General features: G+C 36.2%; 1 long non-coding RNA gene and 1 pseudogene across 1 annotated transcript; one reads left to right on the plus strand and one right to left on the minus strand.

The window, feature by feature from the left end:
* Positions 1-1,486: 1,486 nt before the first annotated feature.
* Positions 1,487-2,271, plus strand: LOC125662433 (P2X purinoceptor 7-like; annotated as a pseudogene).
* Positions 2,272-2,986: 715 nt separating this feature from the next.
* LOC125662435 (uncharacterized) lies at positions 2,987-4,322 on the minus strand. Its single transcript, XR_007365394.2, has 3 exons — positions 4,140-4,322; positions 3,853-4,017; positions 2,987-3,571 (listed from the first exon to the last, which is right to left on the minus strand). It is a non-coding gene; the product is annotated as an uncharacterized LOC125662435 (long non-coding RNA).
* Between the last annotated feature and the right edge of the window lie 3,289 nt (positions 4,323-7,611).

A 7,611-nucleotide genomic window follows, 5' to 3' on the forward strand; every position in this document is an offset into this window, starting at 1 on the left:
AATCACCAGATATGCTATATACAACCTGGAATTCTTGATATTTGGAAACATTTCACAGACTTGTATGCGGAATATGTAAAACAACAAGGAAATCCACTGGCTCTGGGTGGAGATGGCCGGGCTGACAGCCCAGGACACTCTGCAAAATACGGGGCTTATTCAGTCATATATCTAGATGAGGGGCTTGTTGTGCACATAGAGCTTGTTCAGGTATTTATCAATATTAGTGATATATCTCTTTAAAGATACATATGTACCGCTTCAGCATAAATTATTAAGTCTGATTTACAGTAATAACTTTGCTTGTAATTATATGATTAGATTATATAATATCTATGTTTTAAGCATGTGAATCCCAAAACATCTTGAAATCATCAAATTCAATACCTATTAATACAACCCAGTTAATTCTCGGCACTCTTCGGAAGGTAAAATTTGCATATGATCGTACTGCGCGCGCATCTTTACACGTGACCGCAGCGGAAGAGAAAAATGTCGGTAAGTTGTTACAATATATTAGCTATATTTTTCGTATTATTGTTGGTTATTTACGTGATTTCCCTCATTATTATGTAACTCAAAGCATTCATATGCATTGATATATAGATGGAATATACAATTGGCCAAGAAACGTCAATATATTATCTTTGACGTGCACATGGGACTAGCACGCTTCTTTGTTTACTTTTTTTTTTGGTCAGAATAACCATAGACATATGTCTATGGAATAACTGGATTTTTTTTATTTGACATTGTTTCATTTAGAATTAATAAATGATGCATGCACATTAGGATCGTTTACGGTGGAGGAGATAAGTTCAACCCCACTCCTTCAAGTATCACATAAAGCAAACACCCCATCCCACCTAGCTGAGCTATGGTTAGCTGGCCACGGGCGATCAAACCTGTCTGATCGCCACACATTAAATTAACAATAATATAAAAAAGTCAAACGCCCTTTCTATAAGACATGTTATTATATTTCCAGAGAAAAAAAAAATTATTATAAACTAAAATTTAATTGTATTTTTTTTTTTATGGCTATAGGAAAGTTCAATTACAAGCAGGGCTGAAGAGAGTAGTGATGAGGAGAATGGGAGATCAGTAGAAAGAGGTCGAGGCAGAGGAAGAAGAAGGGGTGTTCGGGGAGGAGTAAGAGGTGTGAGAGGAACCCGGGGTCAAGGCAGGGGAAGAGGCAGGTCAAGAGGACGTCATACACAAGGGCCAACACGGGATGTCGTTGCTCTGGAGGAAGTAAATAGAAGGACAGATGTCTTACAAGTAAATACCAAATTTTAGAATATAAAATCATCCAGTTTTTTTGTGTTCCTATAAGTTTGTCTGGATATCTGTCTGTTACTCAGTTGTACTTCTTATTACAGAATATATTCAACAAATTTTAAATTAAATTGGCAATTCCTAAAATCAAATAATGATCAATTTGTAGTGCAATATAAATTTTAAATTCTATGGTATGTATAGTATCAGACAATTTTATCAACCAAGGTTTTATTTCAGGAACAGATTGCCCAGATGGAGACAGGAGAGCTGCAACAGCTATGCCTCAAAATGGCCGAAAAGCATCCCTGCCTGGTGTTTGATATTTTAAGGCCAACACCACAACAAGGAGGGTATCATCCTCAGCCTGGAGGCGCTTCTCCCAGACTGGTGTGTCTGTGGGAAATGCAGAGAAATGCCAACCAATGCAGAGAAAGTTTGTTGCAGGAAAGAAAGATGTGTCACACTTCTACCGGTAAGTTTATGCTGAAATTTTTTTTACAGACCTTCATATAGATTTTTTTGGTGGTTATTTATGAAAAAAAAGTATTATTATTTGGACATTCTTTCCTGAAACCTTTTTTTATACATATGAAAGACCACTCTGTAGAACGTAACAGTTTTCAATGTAACTGAATTCTGTTAAGACATTTTTTAAATAATTACTTTTAGGATTTCTCTGTACTGATCCTTGATGAGGCTGTATTAGCATTAGGCAGAATGTATCGAAGGGATGTGCTAGTTTTTGATGACGATGCAGACTGGAACAAGGCCAACAGACATCAAGGATACAGGCAGTATATCCTGTGGACTCATGGACGATTAGGAGCTGGGGATAGGAGAGTGATACCTTCCTGCTGTGTCTGAAAGATTAGAGACAAATACCCAGACCCTTTTGGCCAGTACACTGGATTTGTTCCTGGAAGATTAGGATGATAATTTTTTCATCAGTGTTACCGGAAACAATTTTTTTAGGCCCAAGTAATATGTACATGTATAATTACCGAGGCAAGGTAAACTTGTGCTGTTGTATATTTTTGATGTAAAAATTCTGAATTAAGATCATTACCCTAACATGATTCATCCTTATAATAAAGTATCCATGTAAAATTTTGAGTTTGTTTATTATATTAAGGGAGATTGCAGTGCTAAGAAGTGGCGATAATGTATTATACATTTATAATGTGCTGAGGGAGAGTCTTGGAGAAAAATCTTAATTTAGTTTGTCTGTGGTTAATTGTCTATAACGCACTGATTGAATACCCCAATACAAACTGTTACACATTGTATTGAGGGGGATCCAACAATTTCAACTGAAGAAGGGGGTTAAGATAGGGGGTCTATCTATTCAATAAATTGCTGTGTATAAAAGTTTTTCAAAGTCTTCCCTTATACATAAGAGTACACTTATTATAACTCCAAAGGATTGACAATGACTTTTGGGAGGGTTGAAATTAATCCCAAGATTCTGTTACAGACTTCATCTTTGAACCCCACTTTGAGGCTACTGTGGTATTGGTACATGAAAATGATTGATAATTGCCACATGACATCTGTTGATTGAATGACTTTGTTATTGGTTCATGTAACATGTTGGTCATAATAATATGATGCAACAGACAAGATAATTTTCTTCTATTTCAAAAGTCATAACTGAACACATTGAAATGAGGTAGGAAAACAGAGTATTTATTTGTCAACACTTTCATTTATTTTTTGAAAGTGGAATAATTGAATTTGTTTCACATGTAAATTCTTTACACCTATCTGAAACTCATGTAGATAAGTTATACAAAAAAAAGTCACTTCAAATTTGGTCAGTAGCATTATTATTTACAATGACTTCATGCATTAAAAAACATGAAAAATTTCAACATTTTGGCAAGAGTTAAAGTCCTGATTCAGTCCGACCTAAACAATAAATAAACTATGAAATAAAATGACAGGATACATGTATCAAACTCTTCATGATGGAGTCCCAGAAATGTCAGTAATAGATGACATTTGAGCAACAGACATTCATTGTTTCTTTGAAGAGATGAACTATTCAGTAAATCGGGACTTTTGCTGTCTTACAAGCTCCTCTGTGGGGGGTGGTTCTTGGGCTGCCAAATGTTTTGAGATGATACGTGGATCATCAGGGGCCAATGTGGTCAACTTCATTCCAATTCTATCATGGATCCGCATAATCAGAGCACTTGCTAGAAGGGAATGAATATAATTGTACTGCTTTCTGGTTTTAACTGCATGAACAGTCCATCGTCCACTTTTTTTGTTGAACACTCGGTGATACCTAGAGAAAAAATAAGTTATGTTGTTTATACATGTTTCAACATATCAGGGCTGAACATCACTCTCCAGATGTAGACCTGCTGTGATTTGGCACTTTGACTGTTATGACCTTGACTTTAGGGGCAATGTAAGAAAATTTCAAAAAATTGATGGCAATGTTTCAATCACATTTATGATTCAAATGTCATTCTAAATTCCAATTGTTCATTTCCATTGATTTATGGTCTTAAGGTTTTCCTATTTTTAAATGGTAGAGAAAAAATTATGGAAGGTAGAAATCACCTGATTTTCCCATCTTTGTTCCTCTGTACTGGTCGGTCAACATTCATATTGTGATCCAGAGCTGCAAACCTGTTTCTGGCTCTGTATACTGGCGGAGTGTACGCAAACCTTTTAGAACAATACATAAGGAGGTGCTGGTGAAAGCCTTCCAAATCAGCTGTACTCCTGAAAATCATATTTAAAGTACCAACTGTAATCTTTATGTTGATAATTATTTTATATAAAAATATATAAGCAAGGGCAATAAAAAATTGTCTCGAAATTTCTTCCATATATAAACAAAGTACCTGAATTTCAAAAAGTATCCAACATTATTAAGAAGCCTTTTGTCCAGTACAACATATGCCAAATCCTTCAGAACATGAGAATGCTTGGTAGGCGAGAGCCAAGCTTTAGTTCTCTCCTCTTCAGTAAGCTCCCCATGCAAGCAATGATTCACACCTCCATGGGATAAAATCCACTAATGTGTGTTTGTGATATGGTGCAAAACACTTCGCCATATGCCCTGGTAATTGAAAAGTTTTACATCAACAAAGTGTTCATATGCAATATCACTCTCATGGACCAACTTTTACCATATTTAATGCTACTCCACAATGAAAATGAGCAAAGCTTTAATCCTCTTCCAAAAAAATTAGTAACTCACTACAAATTCCTCATACGTATTAGCTTCTCGGCATGAAAACCAAAAGTGGTTGACAATGTCCTTGCACCAGTCTAGCAAGATATTGTTCCCTTTCTTCTGTGCCACCTGAGAAATAAAAATCAAGATATCAATGTATTTATATCTCAATGATGTACAAATCATATTACATAGCATGAAATTCATGAAATGCTGCCTTATCTTACTCACAGGAAATACTTACCTTTAGAACCTTTTTTCCAAGATTTTTTGCTGCATGCCATATGTCATGCGAGTGATGTATTTCAGAGTACTGTTTCTCTGCAAAATGAGTTTTATCAGCAAAAAACATTTTCAGAAAATTTGTAGCATCTATTGTAATTACCATTACTGTTTGAATAACAGTAGTGCAGAACATTTGCTTAACAAGAAATATCTTGCTCATAATTGAACCTATTCCCAAATGTACATCTGTCACAACCTCCTTCACTTTGATGTTTTCTTCCAACAGTTCATTCAATGCAGCTTCAAAGCCTGCTTTTTCCATATTTGGGGATTTTCTGTCTGTCATTCTCTTGTCTAAGGTGTGGATGGTTAGTATTTTTTTGGTGTCGTTGTCCATTAACGTATATGAACAATACTGAGCGCAGTGTCCTGGTGAATCATTTCGCCCATCCCCTGTAAACAGAGAAGTACATTTACTTGATATGAATATGTCAACATTTTCCTTGGTGGTTATATTTAAAAACACTTCTTGAATTTGCTGTGGCAATTAAACAACAATTAATATACTACTATACCTAAAACTACAACATCTTTGTCCTTAAAGTCTTGTATAAGGTTTCTCTTGTGGTCATTCCAATAATTGTCGATGGAAGGAATTATATAGGTGCTGCATATTCTGTGGAATTGATCTGCTGAGGGAAATTTCAAAGACAGCATTTCTGCCCATAAAGCCATCTTTCCATAATTGTTTCCTGAAGACAGGATACTCCCACAGACCAAGAAATCCCCACCATGTAACCGCCTATTGAGCTGTGGCTGGGAGCACCATTGATGGCTTACATGGTTCTCATCACATACCTATGAATTAATAAAATGGACTGAATGTTTAAATACTTGTAATTTTTACTGTCTTTGTATTTAAATAAAAAAAGATTTACATTTGATCCATAATAACATATAAACAAGAGGCCCAAGGGCCTTAACGGTCACCTGAGATTTTGCTATAACACTGTAAAGGAACCATAGAAGTATAAAATAAAACCCAGGGGCAGAGAAGAAAATTTTCAAAGAAATAATGCATTTTCACTATATTATCAATAGAGCCCCACCCTAGCATCAGAAACCTGACCTAGGGGCCATGAATTTCACAATTTTGGAGGAGGCACCCTTGCTCATCAAAACAATGCACTAAGTCCATCTGCTAAATATCAAAGAACAGAGAACAAGGTTTTCAAAGAAATAATGCATTTTCACTATATGATCAATAGAGCCCCACCCTTACACCAGAACTCCTGACCCAGGGACCGTGAATTTTACAATTTTGGTAGAAGGCTTCATACTCCTTACAATTATGCCAACAGTTTGACTGCTTGATGTCAAGGAATAAAGAAGAAGATTTTTATAGATTGTATTAATTTTGAGCGTTTTGGCCCCCCCTCAGGCCCCAGGGGGGGGGGGGGGGGCAGGGACCATGAATTTCACAATTTTTGTTCCCCTTCACCCATAGATGCTGTATGCCGAAATTGGTTGAAATTGGTTCAGCGGTTTCAGAGAAGCTGAAAATGTTCAAATATTAACGCACGACACACGCCTAAAGCCAAACGACGAAGACAAAAACAGATAGCAATAGGTCACCTGAGTGACTCAGGTGACCTAAAAATGTATTTAACAAACTTGAAAATAACAACATAGTTATAAACAAGGGATTTTTAATTTTTGCAGAAAATTATTGTTTAAAAATCTCACATACCCATTTCAAATACATGGCTGAGCTAACAAATGACTCTACTATGTTAGTTGGCTTTTTGCAGGACACTTCCTTGCATTGAGGCACAGTTATCCTTGTCAGCTCCTTGATAGCTCCTTGATCTGCTTTACAAATGCAATGCACTTTGTGGCTGTTGTCAGTTCATGGCATGCTTCATCCTCCAACACTTTCTGAATTCCAGGCTGAATTTCCATCTCTATGTCTGGACCCTCAAGGAAACCATCATTTCCAGGCACCTCAAATCCATATTCCACCTCTTCAAATGCAACATCTTCTGCCATTTCATTCACATCATCTGGCCTAATAAATAAAGATATTCATATGATAAAATCATCAACATAAATTAACATGTTCATGCTACAAAATATTTACAATCTGTTCATTATCATGAAATTATGTATTAGAATATTCTTCCAAAATCTATATCATAGAATAAGACAAGAGGCCCAGGGGCTACAACATTCACCTGAGTAGCTATGGTTCTTTATCATTTGATTTTTTTCCCTATATATACCTACGTATAACTTTATTTTTCCGTTGTGGCCCTACCCTACCCCAAGGTGTCATGATTATAAAAAAAAATTGAATCTACACTACCGTAGGATGCTTCCACATAAATATGACTTATGTTGGCTTTGTTATTCTTTAGAAGAAGACTTTCTAAGAATTTTCCTATGTAAAACTTTGATTGCCCATAGTTGCCCCCACCTTACCCAAGGGATCATGATTTGAACAAACTTGAATCTACACTATACCAGGAAGCTTTCACATAAATTTCATTTTTTCAGACCCAGTGGTTCCTGAGAAGAAGTTTCTTAATTGACCCCACCTTATTTTTCTTTTTCTTTAACTATCTCCAATTACAAGAGGATGTAGCCCTTCATTTGAACAAACTTGCATCCCCTTTATTCAAGGATACTCTGTGCTAAGTTTGGTAAGAATTGGCCTAGTGGTTCTGAAGAATGAAATTGTAAATAGGTTTACAAGAATGACAGCGACAGCCCATGGACAACTTTTGATCAGAAAAATTCACTTGAGCCTTCGGCTCAGGTGAGCAGATAACAATTTGATGTCCTCGGCCCCCTAGCCTGAGAAAACATGTCTGCTCACAATATAGCAGTGATGTCAAAACTTGGGTGATAGT

This window comes from Ostrea edulis, chromosome 8 (assembly GCF_947568905.1).
Source record: "Ostrea edulis chromosome 8, xbOstEdul1.1, whole genome shotgun sequence".
NCBI lineage: Eukaryota > Metazoa > Mollusca > Bivalvia > Ostreida > Ostreidae > Ostrea > Ostrea edulis.